The sequence below is a fragment of the Corvus moneduloides genome, chromosome 3, assembly GCF_009650955.1.
Source record: "Corvus moneduloides isolate bCorMon1 chromosome 3, bCorMon1.pri, whole genome shotgun sequence".
In the NCBI taxonomy this organism is placed as follows: domain Eukaryota; kingdom Metazoa; phylum Chordata; class Aves; order Passeriformes; family Corvidae; genus Corvus; species Corvus moneduloides.
In genome coordinates this window covers 86,698,244-86,718,172 of record NC_045478.1, presented here as the reverse complement: position 1 = coordinate 86,718,172, position 19,929 = coordinate 86,698,244, and the positions used below count along the sequence as shown (strand labels likewise).

The 19,929-nt window shown below is 38.2% G+C and overlaps 1 long non-coding RNA gene across 1 annotated transcript; it reads left to right on the top strand.

The window, feature by feature from the left end:
• The first annotated feature begins 4,295 nt into the window (after window positions 1-4,295).
• LOC116441068 lies at window positions 4,296-18,751 on the top strand. Its single transcript, XR_004238870.1, has 3 exons — window positions 4,296-4,426; window positions 4,760-4,953; window positions 12,274-18,751. It is a non-coding gene; the product is annotated as an uncharacterized LOC116441068 (long non-coding RNA).
• Window positions 18,752-19,929: the final 1,178 nt, after the last annotated feature.

The following is a 19,929-nucleotide window of genomic DNA, read 5'->3' as shown; positions in this document are numbered from 1 at the left end:
AGACTGTCAAAAACCAAAAGCAGAATCTGCCCTGATGTGTAAGCTTGGGGCACGAGCTTCTGCTCTTGCCTTGTTTCATCCACTTAGTTTAAATTTGGTGCTCTCAGGCTTAAATCTGAATAGCTGACATCACAGGCGGGAAAACAGCCTTGGAGGAGAATGTACTGATATTTGTCTTCCGTTCTTCCAAGCACAGTGGAGGAAATGGACTCTGCTTGTAGAATGTAAGCCTAAACACAAGCACAGACTCAGACATGTAGATGGGGGACAAGTCTGCCTGCTGTTGGTCACCATTTTTGAAGAAGCAGATACTGTCAGATCACAGTCTCTCATCTCCTCTGGCAGTTTCTCCAGCTTAGAAAATATTTCCTGCTGTTGATAGCTATTTGAAAGAAGTGATCTAGCAGTGTGGTGGAAAGCTATTCAATCACAGTGTAGGAGTACAGCTGCACACAAGTACAACATGCCATGTTCTGTTCCTCTTTCACTGGACCATAATGGTGGCAGCTTCCTGTGGCTGCTTGTAGGAGAGCATTGACTTAGAACAAGCTCTAGACATTCTGTTCTTTGATAATTTTCTGGCTGCTCAAAACTATCCTTTCTTATGCAGCCAAAAGAGTCAAGCTTTTTTTTCTCTGCCTGACCCTTTTCTTTGGCAGGTCTGATTTCCTCCTATTATTCTGTGCACCCGGAAAGCATGCATCACATTCCATCCTTGCTTTCCTGTACAGAGGTGCCATCCATTACTCTATCTGTTCTTTCATGTTCCTGATGGAACTTGCCTATTTTGAACACAGCAAATGTGTTGAAAAGATCAGATCCCAAACGGGACCATGAATGAGGGGCAAAAAGTTCAAACTGAAATGTTGGCTGTTGGACAAGAAGTTGGATGCCTAGATAAAAGTGGTTGTGTTTTCTGCAGTGCTAAGCACTTGGAGCTCTCTGAGCTCTCACTGAAATCCAAACCAGGAGCTGTTAATATGACCGTATTTTAATGCCCTTGGAATCTGACAGGTTGAGTGAACATAAATACATGACATTGCCTGATGTTCAAGTGCAGCAAAATCCCACAAGTTCCTTAACCCTATTACCATATAGAAAAAGTGTAAATTTTTAATTTCATTACCTTGTTTAGCCATGTAAGGCCCATTAAGATATTGACTCTATCACTGGGGGATTTTTTGCCACAGGGAAATTCTCATTCATTGTCTCAGAAACACCCCTTCAAATGCTCACAGCTTTTATTCTAATGGTGACTTCCTTCACTTATGGAAGCATTATAAAGGTCCATAAGTGATGAGCAACACAATGGGGAACAACATTAGTTTCAAGTTCAATGTGAATTGGCATATGCTAAAGCAAACCAAGGTCCCCAGAGATAGCTGGTTTTACTCCCTCTGCTCAGTACATTAGGCCCATCGGATAATTCACATATACTTTGTACGACATTACACTGATGACATTAGAAAAATGTGAACTATCAAATATCATTTATTGAAACACCTGTCAAAACAAAAGAGTTTGATGGAATAATTTAAAGATTCTTAGACTAGTTGCTAAAATGTCAATTTTCAGACTTTTAGTTCTGTTTTTTTTTTTTTGTTTTTTCCCCTCCCACAGAGTAAAATTTTCTTATGCATATATTCCTTTGGTTTTATTGAGAAATGAAACAGTCCAGTGCAAAGTGACAGAAGTAAAGCTGGCTGTGTGCTTCCCAGCTGCTCTGAACCAGACCAGCTTTGTGGAACCTTGTCACTGCAAAGCAGTACTTCCACTCCATGAAAACTTGTTATACTCTAGCAGGAGCCATGGAGAGAACCTCTTGTGTAGCTCACTCATTACTAGTGTCTTCTGTGTTTTTCTTAGATGATTAAATATAGAATTTTTGCTCTTCTTTCATATACTGAGAGGCAACTTCTTTTCTCCAAAATTGTCCTGTAGAACATGACGCCGTAGAAGGGAAATCGTTGCAGTCGGCTAAAGAGATAGGAAATTGGCAGAGAAAGTAATTGAGGGCCTCTTAAAGTTTAAGGAAAAGAGATTCTTGGTGCAGAGAAAGCTTTTATTGGTGTTTTGTTTTGTTTTGTTTTGTTTTTTACATCAATAAACAGCAATAGGTCAGATGCAGAAGGTCTCTGTTTTGGAGAAGGGAAAGGTCAAGCTTTGCAGGAGGTTGAGAAAAGGTGTTTCTTTTATGGTAATTTAGATTATGTAGCTTTAGAGCACAGATGATTCAAAAAATCTGGGGATTTGTCACCTGCCAACTTGTAGCATCTATTTCATTTATCTTAGCACCTTGCCGTGCAACACATCTGAAAGTGTACTGGGTGCAAGTCTTTTCATGGACCACAAGTTTTAAAGAGTAGTCACTGACCTTGGATATCCACTGTTGAATGGGAACCCTGAGTCTGATTTTCACAAATGCTGGTATTTTTAAGATTGGATCTACAAAATTATAAAAAGGCTGAAGACAAGTGCTCAAATATTTAGATTTAGGAATTTGTAAGTATTTATATTAAGTGAGTAGAAGCAAATCAGCATAATATATACAAATGTGTAAATCTGGATGCCATATCATAAAGTTGAATATTGTTATCTTCTGTTGGGTACATAGTGATGACTTAAATGAGAAACATGTTCTTCAAAAGAAAAGTCCTCAGAGACCTGTAAGACACTATAACCTCTGATCTGAATGTTCGATACCTTTTCCCTTCTGTTTAAATATCTTTCTCTCATATAAATTACAAATCAATACTAACCACAAGAGATTCATCAGTCTTATCTCCTGCTTGGCGTATACTAAAACAATCATGATTATCACTTGTAAAAAATACTTGTTAATTAAAGTACCTCTTCAGGTCATTTCTTCACAGCCTATGACCTGAGATTAATGGCTACAGCTCAGTAGACCATTGTTAGAGATTGCTTCCTCCATTTTGAGGAATGATAAAGATTTAATTAATTATATCTTGATTAATGAATTGGAGTAGAACATGATGGTGGGAGGTTCATTTCCTCCTAGAGAAAACAAAAGTTTTGAGTTTTGTTCCTAACAGGATTTGCTAGCTAGTATTGAGATATTGGTATTTAAAATAGAATATTTGAAATGTTCAGATGAAACTGATCAGACTTACATTTTATTACGCAGCATTACATATAAAGGCACATTCAGCCTTTAGGAAGGCATGACCTGTGGTTAAAAGGAGGACAGGGCAAAATAATGAGCTCATTCCCTGACATTGACTGACTTGGACTTTTTCATCATGTTGCTTCCCCATTCTCTCCTCACCCGCCTTTTCAGCAGAATGTCTGGCAGAAGGGTGTATGGCCTGTGCTGTATTATTTGACAAATATATTGTGTTATAAACACATACCCTATTTTATATCACTTGCATAAAGAGTAAAGCTAATAATTGAGGTGTTATGATAAAGTTTTCATGTCTCTATGTATCACAGTTGATCTTCCTTTTCCACAAAATTTTAGAATAACTTAATAATTTTAGAATAACTGAATCCTCAGTGTGTCTATGAAAATGCCTATTGTTTAGTATTAGAGCTGAAATTTCAAAGCTAATCACAGTGCATTGACAGAGTTCTGGCTGACTGACACAATGTTCCTTAACAATGAAAGGTTTTGTGAGAAAAGGTACTTAGGGTCATTTGGAAATTCAGGAAGTTCTAAGATCCTGAAATTAGATACAAATAAAACTATGCTTCATATAATCACATGTTATAAGGAAAGAGTTCTTGAAATGAGTGTGCTGCTGGGCTGGGATGTTGCTCAATTTGAACTGGGGACGTTTTAGTTTCTGACATTTTCTGTATCAGTAACCCTCGATGTACAGTGAAATTAATGGGTGACTGTGGGGGTATACTTACAGCTTTTTACTGGCTAGGCTAGTGGTTTAATGCCTTAGAAAGCCTCGAGCAGCCTAGATAGGTACCACAGGCAATCCAGCATTTCAGTAGCTCTAAAAGCAGTAAATGTATTAGCTGCAAACCTGATACCACCAGCAGAAGCAAAGAGGGAGAAATACAGCTCTTAGCCTGCTTAATTTCCCGCAATTAGAAACTTTCAAAGAAACAGAAGCACACAGATGTTCGCAGAAAAAGTTTCAGAGCCAAAAGAGGCAGGGCCTTCCTTGATCCTGTCTTTTATTCGGAGAAGGGGAAAGGGGAGGACTGGGGGCGGACCCGGGGTGACCGGCCAATCAGACACTGCTGAAGAGTCTGAGTTACATTTGGTTTTGCCCGTGCTTGGAACAAAGGAGCTCGGAGCACGTGGCAGAGGCAAATGTCTTGGGGAGGGGGAGGGGAAGCTCGGAACGTGCAGCAACAGGTGACTATTCTTTCTTGCTTTGTTCTCTTTCCCACAATGCCATCTTGCATTATATGGCTGATTTGGATGGATTATTGCTTCTCAGCGGTAAGGACCTGCATGTTGTGATCCTTTTCTTTTTTGTTGGAGGGAGAATTGGGCAGAGGGTGAGCTGTGCAACTCTGTTGGCTTTTGAAGGATGCTTTGGACAGCTGGATTGAAGCCCAGACCTTGCTTTGAACCTCAGTCTGTTCTGTCACATCAAGTACCTAGTGGGAGAAACACTTGCCAGGACGGCATTGGAAGATCTTTGGATTTTTATTCTTACAGCAGAAATGTGCTGATTCCAGATGCTCCAGATACTCTATCTATCTGGTGTAAATAGACCAGCAGAGTTGAATTCTTTAATCCCAATACCTATTGTGGTTTCTTTTCTTGTAGACAGTGCAAAGTGGACAAATGATTGTGTCAACTTAATGCGGTCAGTGTTGAATGCAGTCAGTGTCTCTGTGAAGTCTTTGAGAATACTCAACAATTGCTCAGCCTGAATGAAGAAACTCAGTCACAGACAACACAGTTTTGTCTATATAGGAGTGCTTCTATTTCTCAGGACAAACACGGCTGGATTTTGGGAGGTAAATGCCATGTTTTCAGTGCTCTGAAGATTTAAAGAGCAGCAGGCTGTGCACACATCCAAAGAAGACTGGTTTGTTTTGAGAAACTAGAGAGCTTTTTTATAGTCCAAGCTGATTCTTGTTATGTCTCTGGTTATAATGTCACATTAATTACTGTGTCTGAACTAGACCAGAAGCCTATACCCAGAAGACAGCAGCTACTACTATTTCCTTCTACTTCTTTTCCTGCTTAAATAAGAGGAGTCTGAATAGTTTGTTATTTCATACTTCACACAATCACATACAGACATGGAATAATTACCTTTCAAAATACACTAAAGTTTTATTAAACTATTATTTAGTTTTTATCTTATTAAACATGTATACTTGAGTTCCAGTGATGTTTCACATCAACAAGAACTGACAGAGAATACAAAAGGTTTCTTATTTTGTGTAAATTTATTTCTTGTTTTCTGTAGTTTACTTTTTCCTGCTTTTAATTATATTCATGTCTGTCTGTCCATCTCTATTGGACTCTAATGGTAGAAAAACAGGTCTTCTAATGAGGAAATAAAACTACCAGTTTGATCAGTTGGAAATGCTGATTATTCTAATTCCACTGCAGTCGTTGATTTTTGGGGCAAAAATATTCTGAAGAGCCCAACCTTTTAGTTCATGCTTCCGGTGTGTGTTGAAGGGGGAAAAGGAGAAAGGCACTGCAGTGATATGGGGACAGGAGGGTGCAGTCCTGCTCCAGGCTGGGGAGTGCTGGGATACAGAGGGTGGGCTTGTAATGGGAGAGGCCTGGGTACAGAGACGGTCCTTTGAGGGGGAAAAAAGAAGGGACAAACCTATTCCTGGGTGAATTGGTATTGAATGACTATAATGCTGACTTTTTTTTTTTTTTTTCTTTTTAGTGTATCACAAACTTTTCATGAATATCTTTCCAACTGACGATCTGGTATCTAATATTTTCTTCAAACTAATTATCTAATACCTAATTTCTTTCCATAAGGGCAAACTTCTCATGATGCTATCAGAAAAGTCACAATCACAAAGCACCAAACAGCTTTTAAGAGCTGCATGAGGAGCAGACATTTGATACTGTTAGAAGGGAGAAGTGTAAGACATAGGTCCTTCAACTGAGCCAGATGTGATGTGTAGTAGGTATCTTTGTAGATGGATACTAGTGGTCATCTGGAAGAGAGAGAGATGAACAGAGAGAAATATATGGCTATATTTCTAGGTATAGGAAATATTCCTTAATTATAAAGCTGTTTGCTTGTAAAGGTTTTGCCTATCCTTCATATTACCTCTGCATAAAAGGATTTGATGAGGTTTATTTCACTATGGGCACACTTGTGGGTAAAAAACATCCTCAAATAAAGGCCTACAGTTTATAATTATAAATCCTGCAATTGGTAATAATGAGCCTAGAAAAGTAATTTTATGTGCCTAGATCTTTGGTATGAATTGTATGCCAAATATTACAAACAATTTCTGAAGCTATTTTTTATGGTTTATTGCTGAATTTTCTTTGTCACAAGGTACATCCATTTTACTTATTTCTTCATCACTTATAAAAACATTTCTAGTCATTGGTTTTGAAGAGGCACTGCATTATGGAAATAAGGAATATGTATCTTTCTCCATCTTGATGTAATATAGATGACAAATATTAATTAAACAGCCAAGTGTCACAGTACAGGTTTCCATCTAGATCTCTCTAATCTCCTTTTTGTCGACTTTATCACCTCATAAAATAAGGTAGAACTACTGATCAGGAAATCCAGAGTGATGCAAAAGGCAAAGCAAATTTGCATTGGTATGTTGAATGTCCTGTGAAGTGCCTTGTGCTATCTTGTAAAATCTAATCAAAACTCTTTGATGCTGTGCCTTCTGGATGAGTGATTTGATTTTAGGCAAATTGGCTCTCATATTTATGCTTTAAACTAGATGTGGCATATAATGTTCATGTTTTGATCACTGCTCCAGTAAACACAAAGGGGTTTATTTAGTATGTTACGAGTAAGACATAGAGTCGAAAGATTGTGCTTGGCTTGCAAAACAACAAAATAAATCATACAAGAAAGTCAGCATTCAATAAATTATGCACTTCACATCAAGCTGTGTCGACATCTTAAATGAAGTATAGCTTAAAGATAAGGTGTTAAAAGGGAAAATTATAGATGTACAGTGAGTTTCTTTAAAACTATCACTTATCCCCATTCCATCACTGTAGCTGTCATTTTCTCTTTTGGGCTTTAGTTTTCTTTCTACATTTTTTGGCCTAAAGTGTCTGAATTATGACAGAAACTGCCATATTATGAATAATTCTTGATAAATGCAAAAGGAGATGAAATCTCTACAAACTCAATGAATATTTAAGGTCGCATATATAATATTAGCTCTGACAGATTGTTAAACCTGAGGGCTCTTTTTGAACTGAAGGAAGTTTCATTGAAAACCTGGGATTTTCTTAAAGCATGTAATACGTTCATATTACAAAATTCTTGTTTCTGACAAGCACACATTCACTTTTCCTCCCTGTGGCTCCAGTCTGATACACAGCACTTCTGTTCTTTTTACCCTCTCACACTACATGCCTATATCATAAGCTGCTAAACAAAATACAGTTTTTACTTTCACTATTGGGCTATCACTTCAACAGGCTGTTTTGAGTTTGTAAGAAAGTTTACAACTGAAATGCGTGAGAAGAAATTCCAATGAAGAGTAAATCTCAGAAAATTCAGAGTTTACATTTGCTTTGGATCAGCATTTAAAACTTCACTTATCCAGCTCATGTTTACTGTAATAATTTGGCATTTACTAATGGAGCCATTTGCTCCATTAGTAAATGCCAATTCTCCTAATTGTTGGCATTTCCTTCTTTCTTTCAGGGTGGAATCAGGAAATCTGGATGTTATGAAAATATTTATAATAACTACAAGAGGCTAATAATTATCTTCAAAGCAACTAAAGTCAGGAAATTCAGGCTTAAGCTTCCAAAATTGACCTAAGATTTGATGCTTATTTCCACCGTCTATCAGCCTCCTTATAATACAGGATCTGAATCATATATCAAGGCATGACAGCGGTTTGAGCCATTTTAGTCAACGCCAGGATGAATGCTGGACACAGCTCTTTTTAGCAATGAATTGTTTCTTTCTCTCTAAAGACAGAAAATGGGAAGAGGGATGTAGAGGTGGTTGATACTTGCTGTGTGACCAGTAGTTTCAGTGGATTATGCTGTGCATTTTTGCCAGCAACCCTTTACGGCTGTAAGCTGTGTTAATAACTCACTTTGTTTTTACCTTTGCTTTCCTGATATTGGAGAAAGCTGCAAGATTTTGGACTGATTATGGTGTTTTACAGTGGTAGGTGTTTGGGGAAGCCTGGATTGTACATGGGGACTGAAAACTGATAATTTAAGAACTTAAGAAACTTAGTTACAACTGTTAAAATTAAAAAAAACCCCCAGACAAATAAACTTTGGTTTATCAAATATCCTGCAAGTCCATGCAGTTCTCTATTTCTTTTCTGAATATACATTTACAACATTATCTGCATCTGAATTTTAATTTATTAGTATGCAAAAACTTGCAAATATTGGATTTTTTATGTGCTAATTCTTGTTAATAGGGTAGAGACGTCATTCAGTAAAGTACAAGGAAACTTAAATCAGATTTTTACCAGCTAAGCTTAATTTGTGTGGCTTATTGGACAAATTTTGCTTGCTTCGCTGGCTTTCATTGCAACCCATATTGTCTTAAGGGCACCTTGTAGTTCTGCAGGCCATGATTCACTGCCCCCAGAGGCCTGAGAAGTTTTCTATTGAGTTAAACAAAGAGTGTACCAGAGCCAAGAAATACACTGTATTTTTTGATTGAATTTATGAGCTTTGTAGTGACTTGATGAAGTTCTCAAAGATAAAGATATTTTTTGAGAAATGGCTCAAAATTACAACTGAATCTTCGTGAGATTAACTAATGTGAAAGCAAAGGAAAAGATGCTTAAGAGATATTTTAAATAAGTCATCATCACATAATCATTCCTGCATATATTTTACAAACTCCAAGCTCTATCCTTAAAAGCTTCCTGCAAGTGAGATCTGATTTTAGTGTTTTTTAATGACTTAGATGCAGCTTTGAAATAACTTAAGTAATCAATTGATTCTTTTTGCCCATATGGTATCCTCCTGTCTAATGACATGAAACTTGCAATTCTGTAAGATATATTTTTGTTTTGTGTCTGAGGAGCACCTAAAGACTCATTATTATTAGAAACACAAGACATATCTAAAGTTATATGAAAGCCACGTTTTGTTGCATAACCGTTTGTTCATTTATGGTTCTGATGGCAGTTTTTAAGGAGCAGTTTCTGAAATATGGAGCATGAAGGAAGGATGTCTGCAATCCTTTCTGTGACTCTAGTGAATGTATACTGAAAATCACAATATATGAAGAAAAAGTATATTTTAGTTCTGCATTAATTCAGACACACAGGAGAAAGAATTCCCTTTAATCCTTTGACATTCTAGAGGTCAGAACATGTTTTTTAATTTCTGTGGAAAACTTTAACATTTTAGTGATTTATGTTAGTCAAAACTCTGAAATATTTTGGTCAGGAAATATTTCTTAGTGGTTCTAGTTACTGTATTATTTAGGTTCTCTTGTTTCTAGTCAGACTACATCTTCCCTCATGCATCATAATTCCTCAGTGAAGTCAAAATGTCAGGTTTCCTTCTTCTCACATAAAGCTTGTCATATTCAAAACTCTTCTTCAGTATACTCTTTGTTCACAGAACATACTGGCAACTGCCTAAGAATGTAGCTTTTTTTTTATGATTGACAAATAATCCACAAATGTGGTTGTGGTGCATTTTCCATCTACTGCTGCTGGGCTCAAATACCTTCTTTGGAAGACAGGCAATTACCTATGCCCTGACTAGTAATTACTTATCTCTGTCCTTTGGTCCAATTCCAGTCCTTATTATTCTGCTTTTTTTATAAACTTGCCTTTCTAATACCCAATATATATATCTCATTTATTCAATTTTTTTCTTTTATGCTTACACTTATTTTTATAGTTCAACAGAGAACAGCCTTTCAATTTATACATCCAATAAAAATTTTATAACAATAAATTGTATCCAAAACTCTCTGTAATTGCTTAAAAATAGAACATATGTATCTGAGAGACAGCTGCTTGACAAGACAAAATTCGTTGCTTTGGCACACAGAAGAACAGATTACCAGGGGTGTGATTTTACTAGATTTTAGCTTTGTTGGTCTAGTCCCTGTGAGCTGTTCTCAAGGTAACAGAAGAAATACGATTCAGCTTTTTCTTCTGCTCAAATCATCTTCTTATTAGAATTTAATTTCCATATTTGAGACTGAATGGGACCATGAATCAACCAAATCCTTTCTCTGCAGCTTCTGAAGGAGATTTCTTCCTTATATCTTTTTTTTATTGCTGTATAAAATAAAAATTGTAAGTAGAAAAGTGTGAGGTAATTCTACCTTAGATAGCCTTGGGCAGCTGCCACATGAAAGCCTCTCATCCTATCCCAGGAGAGATTCCTAGATTACAAATCTTTCCTTGAGGCTGGACATAAAACCAACCTGCACAGCAGGAGACATCTCTATGATCCTTAAAAAAATCTGCCAATAGTGTATGGCATTTCTCATGTTCCATGCCCATGGTGAGAGGACCTATTGCTCTGTCTGACTTGGCATACTCGTTCAGGCTGAGAGCTCGATCACTGCATGTAAGACTCATTTTTTAATATAATAATACCTTGGTAATTCACATATGAACCCCAAAACAGTTAAGGAAATGCAGTGTCATGTCTTCATTGGCATGTTAGGAGACAGCTGCTTCACTGGATTCTAAAGAGTTTCTTCAGCTAGCTCAACAGTGTGAAGCAGGCTAAGGAACGCTCTGGAACTAGTGTGGTGAACACTGTTTTACCACCTGCTACTGCAATTTCACGTTGTTAACTGGGAGACCATCACAAATTGGTACCTCCCACCAGATTCCTGAGTGGTGCAGAGAGAGATGATAACCATGGTATTTCTTAAAGACCCTATCTATTTATTTTGTTAGATTTTGTTGGGGAACTTGAGACTGACTTTGCTAGAGCATGCATTTTAGAGTAGATAAGGAAGATTGTTCAAGCTTTTCCACATTTCCCTATGATCTCATTTTCAGTGATCTGAATTCCACTGTTGTCAGTGGAATTAGAGTGACTTTCTGTCCCCTCTCCCCGCTGTAGAGACTGCTTTCACCTACAAGAGAGGCAGAAGGCACAGTGAGTTCTGTCCTGTCCTCCCTGTCCCCACACCATTGCACCCCTCTATCTCATGGACTGAAAACAACATAGATGCTGTAAAAAATCTTACTGCACTTCAGACCTTGCTGTGTCTGACTTCTACCTTACATTGACAAAATGCTGATTTTTCACAATTATTCTCTTCTGAGCAATTGCTGTGTATGTTACCAGTTCACGTGAAGAGTGGCAGACACTGTGTAAGGTAGAACTGCTACGATGGTAATGAGCTAGGGTGCAAAGAAGTTAATGGTGTCAGACAGGCAGAGCTCGGAGACTCAGCTCATCAGTGTTCTTCTAAACTCCAAATCACCATTTCAAGTCCATCCCTAGGGGCTGTGATGAGTGAGACAGCAAAGATAATGCCTCAGGACTTCTGATATCCTTGATGACAAGAGGAGGTGGACCTTTTCACTCCTTTCTCTTGGTTCCGCTCATTATCTTTCTGGGACCCTATTTGTGGAAGTGCTGTATCCCAGATTATGAGCTTTGGAACGTCAAATACAATTTCTCCTATGTTGTTTAAGAACTGTTGAATAAGGAACTGCTGATGTACATGATGAAGGAGAGCAAAATAAAATGTCCCTCCCTAGGACACTGCTCACTCAATGAAGAATTCTAAGAATAAAAATATTACATAATTGTATATTCAAGTGTTCAATAAGGAGAACTATTGATTGAGAGAACAAGAAATCTCGAATGACTAACAATGACCATCATGGTCCAGTCTTTCTCCAGGTGAGATTATACTGAAATTATCTCATTTACCTGACACAAATTTGATTGTATGGCACAGAGAAATGCACATAATGATCTGTCAGCACTTTCTTTAGGGCTAACAAAAATAGTAAATACTTTGCAACAACAACATTGCATTAGCACATTATTTACCTCAGTACTTTGTGAAGAATTTGCAGGGCTGAAGAATAGAATGAGGTGTCAGAGCCCTATGAATGCTAAAGATAAATTATTGCAAACTAAGTGAAAAGTAACTGATCTTTTTCATTTAGACTTGAATGCAGAAGGACACCCAGGAGTAAGAAGAGAACGATAATGATGGGGTTCAGGTCATTCATGATGGTGCTGCTGTGGAAATGGTATGGAAAGTTCATCTTGTGGGATTAATGCACTTGTCAGCTGCCTGAAAAGCCAGCAGAAGCATGATTGTGTATGGAAGCTGATCCAGGTACTTAAAGAGAAGAGGGCCCTGGCTCCTGCTGCCACTGAGACTCAGTCAGCTTTTCTGACAATTGACCTGAACTGTCAGATGCTATGCTTGTCTCTGCTTGTTCTTTGGAAGTGTAGATAATGTGTTTTAAAAAAGGTGTTTTTAAGTGTTTACTTTTCTCTTTTCGTTGCTTGATCATTTTGATTTTAGCAAAAATAAGAACTTGTTAAGAGTAGCACTGTGAATAAGCTCCTCTAGTCCAAAGGGAAGTGTTTGAATTTTGTCAGAAGAAAGTACTGAAATCTGGATAGTTTCTTAAATCTGCCTCCTTCTTGCTCCTCTTCCCCTTTACTTTCAAAAGGTATGAAGTTTTGTATGGGGACTACTGGCAATACACACACACACACGACCAATTAGAGAAGATGGGAATCCATGGAAGTACTGCTAGCAGTAGCTACAGGCATTTAGCACTGCACATTGTCATGCAGAGATAGCTGAACTAATTCTTCTCAGACCACTTGTGTGCCAGAAACTTCTAGTTTTCTGATGTTCTGCTCCAGCTGAGTTATCCAAACTCAGGAACTGCACTAATGTACCTACTTTTAGTTGTTGAGCTGGCTTGAAGAAATGTGAATATGTACTTTCATATAATATTCTGCATGGACACATGCAAGGTTCACTTCATAAGGGTCTGAACATACAAAAAACCACAAACATGATACTAATATCAATCCTGTTTAGTCATCTAGTGTACTGGATTTGTTAAGGTCTGAAATGAGTCCTGTATGAATATTTATAATGGAACTATAATTTGAAATATTAAAAAAAATATGCTTTTATTGCAAGTCAGTGTAGCCTATTGTCATATAGTTAAAAAGAAAAGGAAAAAAACCTAACAGGTATTTCCTTACATGTGAAATTCCATAATGCATGTGCTGTACTGCTACATAATTGATTTATGCTGGAATCAAAGCAGCCAGTATCACATAATACATTGGAAATTCTGTCATACAGAGAGCTGAGGTTAATACATTGAGCAGTACTATGACCCTTAGTGTTTAAGATCTTGTGATTATTTTAAAAGAGCTGTTACATTTGTCATTGATCAAATTTGACAGCTACATCAAAATAAGGGTATCAGCAAATAGACAGAAGGAAGTTAAACTGCAAGGAGACTTAAAGAAGTCAGCATACTACAATTCAGGAACATGACATACTTTTGTGTAAAATACCAAGGAGGAAAAAAATACCATAAAAAATTTGAAGGTGGATTTCCTGAAACCACCCGGGAACATCTGGTTATGATAAGAAACCAAAACCCACACCCTAAACACAAGACAGATGTTCTGGATTCCATGTGGAACCTCGGAGGACATAGGGTAGCTTCTCTAGCGCTGTGAGTCAGTATGTGGAACAAAGCATGATCTTTTGATTTCATTACATAAGAAATATTAAAGAAACTGTGAAAATATAAAAATGGAAAGAAAAATTCTCTAGGAGACATTAAGTCAGGATTCTGATGTAAGAGATTTGAAAAAAACTCAAGTAGCGTGAGTGCTTACTTCCTAGTGGCTTTAGAACAGAGATATGGGTCAAATGGACATTATTAATTCAGTAAAACACTACAGCGTAGGCTTAATTTTGAACATGGGCTTAAGCAGAGCTCTTCAGACATTGACTTATTCTCCAAAATACTGGGGAAATACAGAATTTAAACATACAGGAGAATTTTCATGTTTGAAGGACTTTGCTAAATTGCAACCTATTAAGAGACAGGGAAAAAATTACTGGAAGGAAATCCTTGTGCAGTGGGAGATGTATGGAATAACTGATATTTGGGAAATGTTAATTACCCTGTTTGCTTTATTTTGCTTTGGTGTAAATAATGATTCGAAATGGAAGACCTTTATAGTATACCTTAAAACAGATTTCAGTTCTTCTTGGACTTGCTGGGATCTAAATCCCTTAGTGAGAAAAGGAACAAATGGGAAAACTGTTCTTCCACTGCTCCTTCTACCTGCATTTGTTTCATTGAAAATTCTGGAGAAATAGGAAATTTAGCTTTTCATTCTGTTAAAAAAAGTCTGCCTTTCACTGTCTTTTCCACCTTCATTTTCTTTCACCTTCTGGTTGGTTTTTGGTTGGTTGGTTGGTGTTTTTTTCAATGCAGTGGATACACCCAAGATGACTGAGGAGTTGGGAAAATTAGGCTTCAGCTGCTAACTGTAACCTGCCATTCTCATACTGAGGAACAAAAATGCCTCAACTTCTGCCCCTGTGTATGCACAGTCATGAATGCTACCTAGCAGGAAGGAAAATGCAACTTGTGGAATCAAAAGAATGTAATATTTTCCTCCTCTAACAGAATTAGCAGCAGAGAATTTTTGTTATGGGGAGAAATATAAACAAATATTTTCTTAGTTTGGAAACTTATGAAAACATTCATGTGTGCAGTTGAAGTTAAGAAGAAATAATTAATGACCTCACCTAAAAACAGAGGCTGCGATTGGCAGGTCTTGAGTGCATAGCCCAGCTCAGAGGCACCAGCTTTAATTCACCTCCTATACCTTGCTTTTCTTCCTGGCGATGTGAAATGCTGTCTGATAAGTTTCTGAAGACTTCTCTAGCAGTGCTGACTCTGAGCTTTCCAAAGGGATCTTCTGACACAACTTGTTATTCCAGACTACGTCCCTTATTTTTTGCCTCAGCACTCTTACCCTGTCTATATTCATCTGCACTTCACTGTGATGTTTTCAAAAGACTTCTTTCTATAAGGCTTTGAATATCAGGCTTTTTATCAATGAGGAAAATCCAGCACTGGTTTCTGAAAATGCTCAAGACTGTGGGTCAAAGACATAGCATAGCCTGTCTTTAAGTTCAGAAGTCGAAGGAGCGGTATCCCCAGGTGTGTTACAAAACCACCTTTTCCGACATAAAATCACGAATGTGAGGTGTACTGATTTGATCCTTGAGAAACCTACCATTTACTAAGGTCCTGGAAGTCTTATGGGCAAAGCTATAAAGGCCATTTCAAACTGTGCTGGATGTTTCAGGTGGTTTTCCCCATTTCACCTATAAAGGGGGAAAGATTATTCAAGAGGTGAAGCATGGAAAATAACCTCAAACATCAAATGCAGTTTAAGAGGTGCAAAAAAAATTTTAATTAAATCTTGATGATTATGTGAAGATTGTTTTGGTGAGCTGGAAATGAACTGAATTTTACTTCATGTTAAATTTTAAAATGCTTTGTCTGTTTTTCTTTCACTAGACTTTCAGTGGCTTCACAGGTTATCACAACACTTGGAGATTAAGAGGAGAAGGACTAAAATATAGTTTCTTTTAGGATGACTTAGATACTTAAGCACAGACTTGTAGGTGTTGCAAGACTTCAGATCCAGCCCAGCAAAAAGACTTCTGTGACTAACTTTTACCAGAATTCACTGGAGTTAGATGTCTGACTAGCTTGGGTGATAAGCATCATGATCATGAACTAATGCATAGTGAGTTGCAATGAAGGTCAAGCTCCCAAGAAATTTAATCCAATATTTATGCCATCTTCTGCAAGTGGAGGAACTGCAGTATAAAGGCATGGCACTGTATGGAGGAATGAAAAAAACCTGGGACCGCCTGCTTCTTGGGACTGATAGCTACTGGCTCCTGCTGAAGTCAAGAAGAAGCCATAGCAGCTAGACTTGAACAGTTAATATTCTGAATAGAACACTTTGGTGCTTTGGAGATCTTTTACTATATATCAAAATAAATACAAAAATAAATAAAGACAGTCTTACTGGGAAATGATCAGATTTAGCAAACCAGTTTGTATGCATGCATCCTGGCAGGCTGGTGAACCTTGTTTACCTGCTCTATTTTTAAGGACTTCCTCACCCCTATGCTCTTTTTGCCAGGAGTTCAAACAATGAGTAGGAACACCTTGTTCTGGATGCTGCTTTCCAAAGTACTTGTTGGAGAGCACACAACAAAAATATTTTACCACAGGTGAAAACAAATATCCCTGAACAGCAATTACAAACAATTACTTAGCTTTTTGAAACATTATAGTTGTGTATCTGTTTGTTTCCTCTCTCCTTTCAGACACTCGGTTATAATTTGTTAAACTCAATCAAATAATTTTAGAAAACATAATAAACATTTAGTATGCATCAAAGCCATCTGGAAGTGCTCTGCACTGCACACAGAAACAGTGGGACACATCTATGCATATTCAGCATTGAAGGTTTTTCACTCTCTTTTACATTAGCAACCCAAACAACCCAGATCAAGAATGTGCTCAAGCAAAAGAGACTAATCAGTGTAAGACTTTTAGAGGCAGGGCATTTTGAAAATCCCACAAAACATCCCTATCCTCCTTGACATTTAAATTCCAGTGAGCACCTAACCCTTTATCAGATCTATCTCAGCCGTTTGGGGGACCTAATGCAAGTACCCAGGTCAGAGCTGATGAGAGTCATGAGCTGGCTGTATGCCCAGCTGAGGCCAGTGCTGATTACAGTGTCAGACAACCTAAAATACAGCAAGATTTTTTTGGTGTGTTTTATATGTAGCAAACACCACTGTCATACAGAATTACTAGGATCAAGTTAAAGCAGGTGATCAGCACAGAAAAAGGAAAACCCTGGGAGGGGAACGTGGCTCAGGCTCTTAAAAGATCCGAGTCGTGCCAAGACTGCTTGGGTCAAGCACTGTTGGTCCTGATTGCTAATTTTTGGTGCTGCAAAAACCCATGCATATTGTCGTACATGTACCAAACGTTTGGGTGATACCACAAGTTTGCTCTGAAGGGCTTTGGCCCTGACACAGCGGAGGAGGAGGAGGAGGAGGAGTAAGGTAGACCAGAAATTTTCTGCTTCAACAAACCTTTCTTTCCTCTTCATTTCTCAGCAGAGTCTTTCCCTGGAAAGAAGGATGGAGAGTACCAAAGTACTTGTTTTATGTTTTATTGGACAGATGTGTTTGGAATGTATTGGACAGAAAATGATTGTATTGATAATAAAATTAGCCTCCCTCAAAATTCTGGGACTCAATGCCTGAGGTGTTTTACCTTCACATATGAAGAAGTGACTCCTACTCCAAAGAACTTGCAGTAGAAGAAGAAATAAATTTAAAATACTCAATTTGGTCAAAAATAATATCTGTAACTTACACAAAAAGGAATATAATTTTAAAACATTTGAGTAGTTTCACATATAATTCATTGAAGTAAATCCCATCATTTTCATGGAAGGGTTCACCATAAGTATCTCTAGGTGAGGTCTGAGGCTTTTCAGATGTAGGAAAGGGAAGATGTAGGAAAGGGGAGCACTCCCATCCAGTACCTGATGCAGGTGCAGCAGGCTGTGTCTAGCAGCCTGTCTGCCTGCTGCAGCAGGAACTTTACCACGTCACCTCACCCTGGCTTTTCTTTCATGCTTATTGTGACCTGTTACTGCTTGAGTAATGTGGAGTGCAAGACATCTGTTGAAACACCCTGAGGCTTGAAAAGGTCCACAGTTCTCCTGTAAGAGCATGACTTCACAGCTGTTGAAACAAATTTCCCAAATTTTTTGCTCCATAGTTTCTACAAATTAAAATACCTCCACCAATACTTGCTTGTTACATGACTAATTGCTGGTTTCCTTGGGCTAGCCTATCTGTTAACTCTGGCTAATTCACCTGCTGTGTCCAAACACTACTTTGATGGTCCAAACACTGTAGTGTATTTTGTGCTACAGAAACATCTTGCAGCAAGAAAAATTGACTACATTCAACTATAGTTTGGGCAACAGATCCTTGCAGGTACTAATAGTTGGCAGGTCATAAGACTACAATGTAAGAAAAAAAATCCTTTGATTTTTTTAAGTGGCAATTGTCACAATATATTGAATATGCAGGATTCCAAAATATGAGAAGGATTATTCCATGACAGATCATCTGAGTGCATGTAGCAAAATATTATATATCTAACAAGAATTTATGAGCACAGCCCTTTCATGAGGCTTAACTGCATTTTACCAGCACTGAAAGCTGGGATGCAAGAAGAAAGTATTAGCAGTCAGAGCTTTTTCTGCAAGTTTTCATGCATGTCAACACAGGGAAAGACATGCTTGAGCTGGCAGTGAGCGCAGTTGAACAGATAGCATGAGACATGCCCTTCACTCTGCTGACATGCGCTCAGCATACGTCAGAGAACATTCAGCAGAAGCAATTTCTCTCCTTGAGCATTCCCAGGGAAGGGATGTGCTTCTTGCCCTTCACCTGTGCTGCTCTCCAGGCTCTGGCTCCTGAGTAACACAATGAGGGCAGCAGTCATAGCTCCTGTCTGCCCGTGCTGGATCTATAGTGTGAGATGAAAAACATTTTCAATTCATATGAGTAATGAGCATTACAAATTAGACTCAGATCAATTATTAAATGAAGATGATTATGAAATATTAAGAGGAAGCTATTATACATAATGTATTTGTCACAGATTAAAAATCAGCATTCAAATAATAAGCTTCTCTGCCTGATAATGTATTTGGATATTTAACGTATTTAAAGGGAGTGCAAAAAATAAAGATAAGTGGGAGGGAGGTGCATCTATTAAAACAAGAAATGGACTTGCTAATGCTTCTGCAAAAGGGAGTTTTCTTCTGTCTTGCGTATAGTTTATCTCTAGATAAACTAACCCTTATCTGGTGAGAACATGCAGACCCATTGTCTCAAGCCTGTGTATCACTGTTACCATTACTGACTTTGAAGACACTACTTTATTGTACACATTCTAGAAGAAGAAAAATTTTGATTTAATGTGTAGACCTGTCAATTGTGTGGAAGCCCTGTGGACTAAAGAGTGCTTTTGTACTAACAAAATGAAGTTGCTGTTTGGCTGGGAGTTCGTCATGACAGAAGGTACAAGCAGCAGAGTGACTTGTTCCCTGAGCTTCTTCTAAAGCCCTTCTGTGCTGAGATATTTTGCATTTCATCTGATGAGTCAGTGGTGCAACTTTGTGTCTATGCTTGATGTGCTGAGGACATGATGCTTCTACAAAACCTCATTAAATTTATCTCAGGACTAGAGATGGTTGAAAAAAAGAGGAGTCATTGATAGAGCTGTTCTTACACCAGAAAATACTGGCTCCATGGAAATGAGACAATCTGTGGAGATTTGTTGGTCCTTGTGAATTTTACAGTAAGAATCAGGCCAAAGGGCAGAACGCCTGGTTCTCCATGAGCCCTCCTGACTCCCCAGGTCGTGAGGACACTTCTGTCTTACCTGACACCCTGCTTTCTCTTGGGTTGGAGGTGCCCTGACCTCAAAGGTGGGGTGCAGCTTTCCCAGCATACCAGCATCAAGGAGAACACACTGGCTTCTGCATCCCGATGGCTGAGCCCAGGAGGTATCACTGAGGAGAAGGGACGGGTGAAAGAGCAATGGCTGTGAGGTTCCAAGGCACTGCAACTGTCTGGGAGAAAGGGGTGGGAGGCTGCTGGGCTGTTTCTGTGCTGTGCCAGGGCCAGG